The sequence below is a fragment of the Microtus oregoni genome, unplaced genomic scaffold, assembly GCF_018167655.1.
Source record: "Microtus oregoni isolate MIOR12 unplaced genomic scaffold, Mior012 000026F_ref0000081, whole genome shotgun sequence".
NCBI classification, from domain to species: domain Eukaryota; kingdom Metazoa; phylum Chordata; class Mammalia; order Rodentia; family Cricetidae; genus Microtus; species Microtus oregoni.
The window spans coordinates 6,287,307-6,301,094 of NW_024543085.1; the positions used below are offsets into that span (position 1 = coordinate 6,287,307).

General features: G+C 36.2%; 1 protein-coding gene across 2 annotated transcripts in view; it reads left to right on the plus strand.

Annotated features, from left to right (window-relative positions):
* The window catches only part of Glcci1 (glucocorticoid induced 1), an 81,178-nt gene that overhangs the window by 57,658 nt on the left and 9,732 nt on the right, over positions 1-13,788 (plus strand). The window lies entirely within an intron of this gene.

Here is a 13,788-nt window from a genome sequence, read left to right on the forward strand (position 1 = left end):
TTATATTCCTGATGTCTAAAGCTAGTTTTTATAATTAGTGATTTTGGAGGAATATTCTCTAACAGGGTCTTGGTATGAAGGTGCACTTAATGCATGATGCATATGTGAAGACTATAAGACATGTTTTATAGAAGATGAGAAAACAGAAGAGATGCCTTCTTCTGTTTGTTGTTTTCCTTTGCTTTAAGATATGTCTTTTGAACTAACATCATGTCTTTTGGATGAGAATGTCTGGCCAATGAGCTCTCAGGATCTTTTTGCCTCTTTCCCCACCAATACTGGGGCTTATAGGAACATGCAGTCCTGCTCAGTTAAAATGTGGGTGCTGGAGAATTGAGCTTGGGTTCCCAGGCTTAAACAGCATCTGTCCAGGCTCTCTATCTTTTTATGTGAAACAGGATTTCTCATGGGTCCTGGAGTTGACCATTATGGTTAGATTAGATGGCCAGGGAGCCCCTACTATCTGCCGCTGTCATTGCTTTCCAGCCACAGGTTGCAGATGCCCACCACATGCCCAGCATTTACATGGTTTCTCATGCTAGTGCAGCAAGCACCTTCCCCAGTGAGCTCTCTCTAGCTACTCCACCTTGTTATCATTATTTTTGTTAAAGATAGGATTGCTCACTAAACCTGGAACTCACAAAGTCAACTAGGCTGACTGGTCATTGAGCACCAAGGATTTACCTGTCTTTACCGCTCTAGTCCTGGAGTTACAGATATGCATGCCAGCTTTTTTTTGAGTATGTGATAGGGACCTGATCTCAGATCGAGGTCCTCATGCTGAGTGATTCATCTCCCTGGCCCTATGACTATATTTTTTTTTAGCAAGTAGAGAAGGTTCAAAGAATATCTACAGAATATCACCTTAAGGTTTATAGATAAATAAATTCTTGTTAACTGTTCATAAACTGATAGTGCTCACTGCCTATCAGGTCCAAACAGTTTTTCTGTGCTCCTGTTGTCTTTGGGTTCACTGCTGGTATGTCACAATTTACATGATTCTTCACATTCTGTAGGCCGTCATTTTGTCTTGTTAACCGTGTCTTTTGCTTTTCAGCTTCAGGGGGTCTCATTTGTTAAATGTTTCTCTCAGTGTCAGTGCTACTGGGGTTATATTTAGGAAGTATTCTCCCGTGCCAGTGCATTCTAGTGTACTTCCCACTTTCTCTTATAAGGTTCAGTGTGGCTGGCTTTATGTTGAGGTCTTTGATTCATTTGGACTTGAGTTTTGTGTATGGTGATAGATATGGGTCTATTTCCATTCTTCTACATGTTAATATCTAGTTATGCCAACACCATTTGTTAAATATGCTTTCTTTTTTTCATTGTATAATTTTAGCTTCTTTGTCAAAAATCAGGTGTTCAGAAGTGTGTGGATTAATATCTGGGTCTTCGTTCCATTGGTCCTCCTGACTATTCTTATGCCAATACCAGGCTGTTTTCAGTACTGTAGCTCTGTAGCAGAGTTTGAAATCAGGGATTGTGATGCCTCCAGAAGTTCTTTTATTGTACAGAATTGTTTTCGTTATCCTTTTTTGTTTGTTTGTTTTTGTTTTTTTTTCTTTTTTTGCTTTTCCATATGAAGTTGAGTACTGTTCTTTCGAGGTCTGTGAAGAATTTTGCTGTAATTTTGATGGGCGTTGCATTGAATCTGTAGATTGTTTTTGGTAATATTGCCATTTTTACTATGTTAATTCTACCTACCCAAGAGCATGGGAGATCTTTCCACTTTCTGGTGTCTTCTTCAATTTCTTTCTTCAAAGATTTAAAGTTCTTGTCATACAAGTCTTCCACTTGCTTGGTTAGAGTTACTCAGGATATTTTATATTATTTGTGATTATAGTGAAGGGTGATGTTTCCCTGATTTCTTTCTCAGCCCATTTATCATCTCTGTGAAAGAGGGCTACTGATTTTTTTTTTTTTTAGTTAATCTTGTATCCTGCTACATTACTGAAGGTGTTTATGAGTTGTGGGTTTCCTTGGTAGAATTTTGGGGGTCACTTATGTAAGCTATCATATCATCAGCAAATAGTGAGAGTGTGACTTCTTTTCTGATTTGTAGCCCCCTGATTTCCTTTTGGCGTCTTACTGCTCTAGCTAGACCCTCAAGAACTATAGTGAATAGATATGGGGAGAATGGACAGCCTTGTCTTGTTCCTGATTTTAGTGGGATCACTGGGAGTTTCTCTCCATTTAGTTTGATGTTGGCTGTTAATTTGATGTATATTGCCTTTATTATGTTTAGGTATGTTCCTTGTATCCCTGCTCTCTCCAAGAGCTTTATCCTGAAGGGATGTATTTTGTCGAAAGCTTTTTTAAAAAAAAAATATTTATTTATTTATTTGTTTGTTTGTTTGTTTATTTATTATGTATACAATATTCTGTCTGTGTGTATGTCTGCAGGCCAGAAGAGGGCACCAGACCTCATTCCAGATGGTTGTGAGCCACCATGTGGTTGCCGGGAATTGAACTCAGGACCTTTGGAAGGGCAGGCAATGCTCTTAACCACTGAGCCATCTCTCCAGCCCCTTGTCGAAAGCTTTATCGGCATCTAATGAGATGATCATGTGGTTTTTATTTTTCAGTTTGTTTATATGGTGGATTACATTGACAGATTTTTATCTGTTGAACTATCCCTGCATCTCTGGAATGAAGCTGACTAGATCATGGTGGATGATGGTTCTGATGTGTTCTTGGTTTCGATTTGCCAGTATTTTATTTAGTATTTTTGCATCAATCCTCATGAGTGAAAGTGGTCTGTAATTCTCTTTCTTAGTCATGTCTTTTTGTGGTTTAGGTAACAGGGTAATTGCAGCCTCATAAAAAGAGTTTGGCAGTGATCTTTTTGTTTCTATTGTGTGGAACAATTTGAGGAGTATTGGTTTTAGTTTTTCTTTGAAAATCTTGTAGAATTCTGAGCTGAAAACATCTGGTTCTGGGCTCTTTTTGGTTGGAGACTTTTGATGACTGTTTCTATTTTGTCAGCAGTTATCGGTCTGTTTAATTTGCTTATCTGGTCTTGATTTAATTTTGGCAATTCATATTTATCCAGAATGTTGTCCATTTCCTTTAAGTTTTCCAATTTTGTAGAGTACAGGTTTTCGAAATATAACCTGATGATTCTCTGGATTCCCTCCCTGTCTGTTGTTATGTCTCCTTTTCATTTCTGATTTTGTTAATTTGGATATTTTCTCTCTGCCTTTTGTTTAGTTTGAATAAAGGATTGTCTATTTTGTTGATTTTTTTTCAAAGAACCAACTCTTTGTCTCGTTGATTCTTTGTATTATTTTTTTTGTTTCTATTTTGTTGATTTCAGCTCTCAATTTGATTATTTCCTGCAGTCTAGTTCTCTTAGGTGTGTTTGCTTTTTTTTTTGTTCTAAAGTTTTCAAATGTTCTGTTAATTCAGTAGTGTGGGATTTTCTAGCTTCCTTATGAAAGGAGTTAGCGCTATGAACTTTCCTCTTAACACTGCTTTCATTGTGTCCTATAAATTTGGATACGTTGTGTGGTCATTTTCATTAAATTTTAGGTAGTCTTTAACTTCTTTCTTTATTTCTTTTTTCACCCATTGTTGATTCAGGTGAGCACATGTTCCCATGTGTTTGTGGGCTTTCTGTAATTAGTATTGCTATTAAATTCTAGTTTTCAGCCATGGTGATCTAATAAGATACATTGGGTTATTCTAATTTTTTTGTATCTGTTGAGATTTGTTTTGTTACCGAGTGTGTGATCGATTTTTGAGAAGGTTCCATAAGGTGCTGAGAAGAGGGTATATTCTTTTATGTTTGGATGAAATAGTCTATAAATGTCTGTTAAGTCCATTTGAGTCATAGTATCTTTAGTTTTCTTATTTCTTTATTTTTTGTCTGATTGACCTGTTCAGTGGTGAGAGTGAAGTGTTGAAGTCTTTACTATTAGTGTGTGAGGTTAAATGTATGTTTTAATCTTTAGAAGTGTTTCTTTCACATATGAGGGTGCCTTTGTATTTGGGGCATTGATGTTCAGTATTGAGATTTCCTCTTGATGATTTTTCCTGTGACTAACATGAAATGTCCTCCTTTGTCACTTTTGATTTTAGTTTGAGGTCTATTTTGTTAGATATTAGGATAGCTACACCAGCTTGTTTCTTAGGTCCATTTGACTGGAAACTTTTTTTTCAACCTTTACTCTGAGGCTGTGTCTGTCTATGAGGTTGAGGCATGTTTCTTATCTTCAGCGTAAGGATGGATTGTTTTCATATCCGATCTGTTAGACTGTGTCTTTTGATAGGTGAGTTGAGTCCATTTATATTAAGGGATATCAATGACCAGTAATTGCTATCTCCTGTTAATTTAGTTTTCGTTGTTGGTGATGTTAATTTTTGTGTTTTTCCCTTCTTTTGGATTTGCTGCTGTGAGATCATCAATATCCTGAGTTTTTATTGATTTAACCAACTTCCTTATGTTGGAGTTTCCTTTCTAGTGTTTTGTGTAGGGCTGGGTTTGTGACTAGGTATTGGTTAAATCTAGTTTTGTCATGGAAAATCTTGTTTAGTCCTTCTGTGGTGATTGAAAGTTTTGCTGGGTATAGTAGTCTGGGCTGGCATCCGTGGTCTGCTAATGACTGCATAATGCTTGACCATGACCTCCTGGCTTTCATTGTCTCCAATGAGAAGTCACGTGTAATTCTGATAGGTCTGCCTTTATATGTTACTTGTCCTTTTTTCTCTGTAGCTCTTAATATTCTCTCTTTATTCTATATGTTTATTGTTTTGATTATTATGTGGCGAGGGGGTATCTTCATAGGCATATCTATCTTTAGATTGGGAAAGTTTTTTTTTCTATGATTTCGCTAAATATATTTTCTGTGCTTTTGAGTTGAACTTCTTTTATATCTATTATTCTTAGGTTTGGTCTTTTCATGGTGTCCCATATTTCCTGGATATTTTGCATTAAACTTTTGTTAGATTTAATGTTTTCTTTGATGAGTCTATTTCCTCTATTGTATCTTCAGCGCTTGAGATTCTCTCTTCCATCTCTTATATTCTGCTGTTAATGCTTGCATTTGTGGTTCCTGATGGTTTTCTCATAATTTCTGTTTCTATAATTCCCTCCACCTGAGTTTATTGTCTCTAAGTTTTCAAGTCTTGAATAGTTTCTTTTGTATGTTTGGTTGCTTTTTCTTGGTTTTCTTTAAGGGATTTGCTGATGTCTTCCAATTTTTTTGTTTGTCTTTTCTTCCATTTTTTTGAGGGAATTTTTCATTTCCTCTTTAAGAGTCTCAAACATTCTTCTTTTTTTTTTTTTTTTTTTTTTTTTTGGTTTTTGGTTTTTCGAGACAGGGTTTCTCTGTGGTTTTGGAGCCTGTCCTGGAACTAGCTCTTGTAGACCAGGCTGGTCTCGAACTCACAGAGATCCGCCTGCCTCTGCCTCCCGAGTGCTGGGATTAAAGGCGTGCGCCACCACCGCCCGGCTCAAACATTCTTCTGAAGTTATTTTTTAGGTCATTTTCTTCTGCTTAATTTATATTTGGTTGTTCAAGTCTTGCTGTTGTAGGGTCTCTAGATTTTACTGGGGTTGTATTGTTCTTTGTGGTGTAGCATCTGTTCTTCCCTTGTCTACTCATCGTTTCCTCTAATTGGTGTAGTTGGTACTTTCTGTGACTCTGGTGATAAATCTTGCAGGTGCCAGTGAGTCCAAGGCTCAGATGGTTGTTCCTTCTGGTACAGTCAGTACCATGGTTCTGGTTGTCACTCCTTGTTCCTGGAGGCCACTCAGTGCTCCCAGGTTTGCTCAGCTCCCATGGAGTTTGCTGTCTTAGGCCTGCTCTTGTCTAGGTTGTTGGCTCAGACCTGTTTCTATAAATGTCTTTGGTCTGGATGTGCTCCTGAGTAGGTTCCTGGCTTGGGATTGGTCTTAAAGAAAGGTCTCTGGCTCTGATCTTCTCTCTCAGAGGTCCCAGACTATAGTGCGCCTGGACCCGCAGAGGACTTGGCTCAGGCCTACTCCCACAGAGGTCCCAGACTCACATCCAGATTCTCAGAAATTTCTGGTTTCTGCTACTCCCTCAGAGGTCCCAGACCTGCATAGGTCCTGGCTCAGGTCTATTCTCTTGAAAGTCCCAGATTCACACCTGGAACCACAGTGGTCTCTGGCTCTGGCCCGCTTGCTCAGCAGTTGCTCCCCTGTACCTGCTCCAGAAGAGTTCTCTGTCTCAGGCCCTCTTTAGCCTAGGTCGCTGGCTCAGTCCTGCTCCTGTGGAGTTCACTGCCTCAGGCCTACTCTTGCCAATATTTAGCATTTTAAACAATGTTTAGAATATTTAAAGATAAAAAGAAAGTGGTTTATCAGTTGTGGAACTTGTACATTGAATTATTCCCACTATAGAAGAGTCTTTGACCTGTGACTTCTCTGTCAAAATACAGAGTTTTAAAGTGGTTTTTAATTTTTAATATTAATTTTGCCTGATAATTAATGTTTTTATTCTACATTGTGTATGGTTGTTTTTATTTCCAGTAAAGACAAAAGTAGAAGCTAAATAATTCTTGCTAGTTTTATTAATTATGAAAACAGAAAAATAAGTACTGTAATTTTCTTATCACCTAGAATCTGTTTTGTGTACCTGCGTACTTTGTAGTTCAAAGATTTTTTTTGGTAAAAGAGCTCAGGTCATTCCTAGGAGACTTAAGAGAAATGATGCAGGAAGCGAAATAATCAGATGCAGGGAGCATACATGTTCTATTGAAAGGTGCGCTGGTGGGCTGATTATTTTTAGCGTTCATCTGTTATGTATTTACCCATTTTTTGACTTTCCTAATGTTATCTCTCCCTATTTATATCTGCTCCCCATGAATCATTTATCATTTTCAACTAAAGAATTTGTTACAGATAGCACATTTTTTCTTTGACTCTATCAGTTGCAATGCCAGAACAAAAACCACTCTGTTGAAAAAGCAACAGTTGTTTGAGAACTTATTTCAGGTGGAGATTTTCATATGAGTTTGTTTGTTGCTTTTTTGTTTGTTTGGGTTGAGTTCTGTTATTTTGTTAGGGTTTTTTCCAGTAACCTAAAGACTGAAAGCAGCCTGGCCACATGTGTAGAGTTACAAGGCTAGCTAATCTAATAGAGAAATAATTCCTAAGTCTCAAATTCAGAGTACAAACTCTCATCTTGACATCTCTTATATTAACATTATCAAAATATACCCAAAGAATTGGCCCAAGTCCTTCTACATCATCATGTCCAAGTTGCAAGGAAAAAAATGTATAGTACAGATGGCAGCGACAAAATATTAGCTTTTTAGCAGCTCTGCCAATGTTCCTTGATGGTAGCCAGACTAGTGCTGGGCAAACCATAAAACCTAGACTTCAGTCTGCTGTTTGTCATGAATCTTTGGCACAAGTTACTTAGGCAGTTTTTAGAAAGTTCTGCAATTTTGCAAGATTTTGTAGAAACAGTGATTGTTATAATTATGAAATAAATGGAACCATTTTATTGAGGCCAGCTACAAAGAGTTATATTCCAAGAGTCCATAAGTTGATTACTTGTGGTTGAAGCTATATTTTCTTGAAAGAAATACACTATGTGGATGGAGTTTCCTAAGCTAGGGTATATAAGCCCATTTAACTCACACTATAATTTGACTCAAATATTAATATTACTAAACTGTGAGTTTTAAGTGTAAGCAATCCTTCTTCTCCAGAAAACAAATAAAAAATGTTAGCTTGTCTCTTTAGTGTCTAGAGCTGATACTAAAAAGTCTGTTAAAATAACCTGTTTGGGCACTTTCTTATTCATATTTCTTATTTAACCATATTTGTATTTTTCTCTAGGGTTCTACTTCTTCACTTTTGGTCTTTCACACCTTTGCCTTAGCTCTCTTCCTTCTCACATAGCCTAATCTGCTCAAATTTATGACTTTTTTGTGGTTGATAGTATGAAAACAAATGTTGAATATATGTTTTAACCACCTTACCTTTAAATTCATTGAACAAATATATAAAAAGTTTTTGTTTGTTTGAACTTCTTAGTGATAAAACTAGAGTTTAAAACACTTTCTACAAAGGACTTTATATTACATGTTAAAACTGCCCCGTTGTTTTAGAAGAACTTCTTAATGGTAAATGCATAGATTGAAAATACTATTCCAACATAGAACTTTATACGACAAGTCAAAACTGCCCTATTGTAGAATTATGTCACTAAGGTCTTTGCCCCAGTCTTCTTTTTCAAGATCACATGAAACATTGCACACATTAACAATGTCTGGAAGCATTTTATAAGAACCTGAAATTGCCATATTCTTATCTTTATACAATTTTTACAATCATACCAATAACAGATAATGTAACAGCTATAAATAATTATCTTACTCATAGTTCAAAACTACTTAGTAAGTATAACTCAATTGTATCTGTTATAGTTCAGTCTAGAATATAAGCAAATGAAAGTTTCATATGTATTTTATTTCATCTTGTTACCTGTTTACTAACATGTAAGTTTAAGCACCAATGGTTAACCTAGTCTTGTTCATTGTGTTGTCTTTACCAAATTCAGTCATACCTGCCAGGTATGGTGTTAACTAATAGGGATTTTCTAAAATCTTCTTATACTAACTTTCTTTATAATATGTCCATATTAAAAACGTAGTATCTTTATTACTATATTGAAAATACTGGTGTCATTTTCTTTGAGTTATTAAATTATATGTTGTGCTTCTTTAAATGTTCATAGGGTGTGATACTGTTTTATTTTTATTATTTATTTATTTATTTGGTTTTTTGAGACAGGGTTTCTCTGTAGTTTTGGAGTCTCTCCTGGAACTAGCTCTTGTAGACCAGGTTGACCTCAAACTTACAGAGATCCACCTGCTTGTGCACCACCACGCAGTTGAGAAGAGTGTAGTACTTTTAAAGGAGAAAAAAAAGTAGACAAACTTAGTCATAGGTACTTTGGTGAAGGGATTGGGAAGCCATAAAGTCCAAATTTCTTAATGAAATTAAAGGTAGTAGCTTTTCTAAGACATGTGTCATGGTTCCCTTATATTAAATACTCTGTTGATAATTGGTAAATTTTAATCATGACTGAAGAAAAAAATTATAGGTTATCAATAGGGGTAGAGAAAAAAAGGAATCTGTCAGGTGTTTCCATATCATCTTTTGTCATCCTCTGAGAGAGATGGGCTCCTACAGGCTGCTGTTTATTCCATCTCCTAGCAGAAGGCCAGCCCACAACGGTTGCCTGAGCTGTAATCCTTTCATTAGAGAAGCAAAGTGTTAGGAAGGAACTTGATCATTTTGTCACCTCCTCATATGTAGTTTATTCCATCTCCTAGCAGAAGGCCAACCCACAACGGTTGCCTGAGCTGTAATCCTTTCATTAGAGAAGCAAAGTGTTAGGAAGGAACTTGATCATTTTGTCACCTCCTCATATGTCTAATGAAAATACAGACTGAGTAGATCAAGATTTAGTGAAGCAGAAAGCTTAGGTAATGAACTCTGACTTTGGGGTAATCAATTGGAACCTTGCCTTGCCATGTACTAATTATGGGCCCATGGACAAGTTACTCAACCTCTAGGTTTCTCAGTTTCCTCATAAGATTGTTATGATTAAATGTGGTTAGGTGATTATACTTTTGTTATTTACTATATGCCATATTCCTATGATTACGTGGACTTGTTATTACAGGCTACCTAATTTGAGACGTATAGAAATTGGTAACTTTCCTAACTTCTTAATGGTCTAGATGCCAATAATGATCTTTTAGAGAGATTTCATGCTGTATCTTACGGCCTTTGCAGAAAGAATGGGCTTCATGTAACATCCATCTCTGCAAGGGCCAGGTGTGTAGAGAACTGTAAGAAATTGGATATGTGTGAATGACGGAGAGGAGAAAATAAGAACTGAGAGATAGAAAACCTAGATATTACAAGAAGTCTTAATGATATTCCCAAGAACATTCAAGGGCCAGGAAGAATCTTGTGGGCATGTCACATAGAGGACATGACCAGCTTAATTTTGAAGAACCATAGCTCAGATGGAGGTACTACAGTCCAGAAGGCCAAGAAAGTATGCGGTTTAATTGTCTAACCCTTCGCTTTTCAAACTTGTATCACACACTGGTTTTTTTTTAGCTATTTTGAATCTATATTTATTCCACAAATAAGTTAACACAGTTTACTTGTTTTAATGATAGGAAGTAACTGAAAAAACTTTCCAGTACATTCTTCTTGTATGTTCGCAGATAGTTTTGGTGGCTGATGATGTATTTTAGACAAAGGAATATAAGGACATGAGTAAGATAGCCAGGTTCCAGTGTGGGGATGTGGGAAATGGTTGCCAACGTTAGACAAGTTGTGAATGGTGCAGAGGAAGGGCTGTAAGGTCAGCCTAACGTGAAGGTAATGTTTCCCTGTGGGTTTCTGCCTAATGATGTTTGTGTCATTTTGTTTAGTGAGAATTTTTAAAAAAGAGAATTGGAGTTTATTGTCTAAAGTTTCATCAAGATATTATCAGTATATTGCTTTATCTTCTGTTTCACACAAAGTAAATGGTGAAATGAACATTTAAAGTTGTATTGACATTTTTAGTATGAGTTCGAGCATCCTTCATATACACATACATAGTTTAAAATATGAACATTTGAGTTTTTTGCAAACTGGTTCTTCTGGATTTTTTTTTATTTTTTATTTTTTGTTGAAAAAAATTTCTGCCTCCTCCCCGCCTCTCATTTCCCTCCCCCTTCCCCCACTCCTCTCCCCCTTCCCCCACTCCTCTCCCCCTCTCCTACTCCATTCCCTCTCCCTCTCGAGTCTGAAGAGCAGGATTCCCTGCCCTGTGGGCAGTCCAAGGTCCTCCCCGCTCCATCCAGGTCCAGGAAGGTGAGCATCCAAACAGGCTAGGCTCCCACAAAGCCAGTACATGCAGTAGGATCAAAACCCAATGCCATTGTCCTTGGCTTCTCATCAGCCTTCATTGTCCACCATGTTCAGAGAGTCCGGTTTCATCCCATGCTTATTCAGTCCCAATCCAGCTGGCCTTGGTGAGCTCCCAATAGATCAGCCCCACTGTCACAGTGGGTGGGTGCACCCCTTGTGGTCCTTACTTACTTGCTTATGTTCCTTCTGGATTTTTTTTAAAATCATTTTAAAACCTGAGGCTGTAAAAATAAAGGTTATATTGCAAGAATTTCCCAAAATTCTTAAATTAATTTTCAATATACAAAATATTTTCTAATCTATGATTTATACTTAGTTTCACTATTAAGATTTAAACTAATAAAAGTATGATTTTAGTCCATAGATTGATTTGAAGACTATATTCTATCATAGGATTTGTGTTCATCTTCAACTACTATTTTCGAGTGGCATGTCAGGAATTGAATCTTGTTAGGTTATGTTGTAGTAAAGACAGTCTACTTATTGTGAGAACACAAAACAAGAGCCCTCTATAGTTGAATCTAGAAATGCGTATCCTTTTGGGGTATACCCAAAGAATAAGTGGTTAGCGTTTAAAGTACTGTACCTACATATGACAAGCATTTAACTAATGAGACAAACATTCACAATGGTTGTTAGATATTTTATTCAAAATGTAGTCAGACCTGAAGTAACGTTCAAAAATATAAGTAGCAAAAGGTAGTGTAGTCATATTTTCTCCTTTTGTGAAATAATCATACACACACACACACACACACACACACACAAATACACACATGAGTAATTTATATATTCATCCCAACTAAAGTGTATGTGCTATTGAAATTTAATGGTTATCTCAAAGGGACTGTTGTAAGCTCTCCTTCCCAGTTTAGTTTTTGAGTTACAAGAAGGTGCGGACCCTTTGATACAATTGATTATATTACCCGTTTCTTAAGGCTAATTGCCAAAAATGGTACATAATTGTATGGTTTCCCTAATCTCCTTTGTCCATCATCCATACTCTAGTTACTAACTCAATTTCCTGAGCAAAATAAGTAATTTTAACACCAAATTAGTAATTCTGTATAGATCCATTTTATTTTAGTCATATTTCTAACATAACTCACTAGGCTAACTTTTATGCCGTTTTATTATATTCTTAATATATCATTGAATATAGTGTTCAACATACTATATTCATTTTCCCAGTGAACTACCTACTTGGGAAAGAATAAGAATTATATTCATATTTTTGGTTAGTTGCTGCTAGATACATCCTCAAAATAATTTCTTTTTCAAAGTAATCTGAAGGATCTCAATGGTTTAAGCATTAGTTTTAATTTTAAGATGTTAGATTAGATCTCCCAGTCAAGTTGTTGCTGTCATTAGCTGCCAAAGTTGACACTAGAGAGTTGCATTCCTAGAGAATCTGATATTCCAAAGATTACCAGGATAGTGGAGATGCCTCAGTCTATAAAGCACTTGCCATGCAAACATGAGCACTCGAGTTTGATCCCAGAACCCATAAAGAAGAAGCAAAACAAAACAAAAGAAAGCCTTAGCACAGTCCTGTATGTTTGTCATCTTAGCACTGGGGAGGTAGAGACAGGTTGGTAGGTCCTTGAGCATCACTGGCCAGCTCATCTACTCTGACTCCACACACAACCTCAGGTTTTCCTCTGGCATCCGTGGACGCATGCACTCAGGTGCACTTGGAAACACACACACACACACACTCACACACACACACATAAATTCATATCAAAGATAACCTTGCTTTCTTGCAAGAGATAGGATGTTATCTTTATTTAACTAAATAGCATTAGTGTGGGTCAATCTACTTAAAACATTTACTGCATCCTTTTCTGCCTGAGAGAGAACGAAGAGTGAAATAGTTTCAATGGTTTACCTGTGTAAAATTTGCAGGATAGGAATTTGTTACTGCCAGTGTTCTTGAGAGCTTTCTGTGTTTTAGTTATGCCTTAGTCCTTTTACATTATATTTTAAAATAACAGTGCTTCAATAGTTATTCCTGTTTTATGGATCAAAAGCCAGAGATGAGCCAATACTATGGGGGTTATGTTAAGTAGGCACAGGTAGAAGTCAGGTATTTTGATTGCAGACTAGAATTCCTAACTCTCTTAACAGTCGTTTCTCAGATTTGCCTTTATTTCAGATACGCTTGGAAGCATTTTCAAAGGGGAGAATAAAAAAAAAAAAAAAAAAAAAAAAAAAGCCGGGCTCCTTTGAGAGATGAGATGTGAACTTTGGAATTTAAAAATGCTTCTACTGGGTCTATTGTAAACTAGGGTTAAGAATCACCGCTTTGACTAGGAATATTCTCAGTGTTAGAACACTTATCTAGCATGTGTGTGATACCACATTCAACTCCTAGCACCTCACAAAATAAAGCACTATAATTTATTATTGTTTGCTTACAACTTTATTTGATTATCTAATAGTGACAAAATATATGTACAGTCTTAAGGCTACAGTAGAACCCATAACAAAGAATATACCTACCTGTATTTATCCCACCCTCCAAAACCAAGCAAACAAAAACAAACAAAAACAGAATTTATGTACCTATTTACATATATGACTCAACAATCATATATGCAAATTACATCTATTCTGGGATTGTGGGTCATAGAGTATAGTGTATAAAATACTAAATGTCATTTCTGAAAGAGAATTAATTATAAACACACATGGTTTATTGAATATTTTTTCTATATATAATTCTAAATTATAATAATTTGAAACTTTTCCAAGTCTTAATTTACTTGAAAATATTTGGGAAGTTACTTGAATTTGATATTAGTATAGTGTGTGCATAAATAGGATCTATCACAATAAGATAAGCAATCAAATTATATGATAACTTG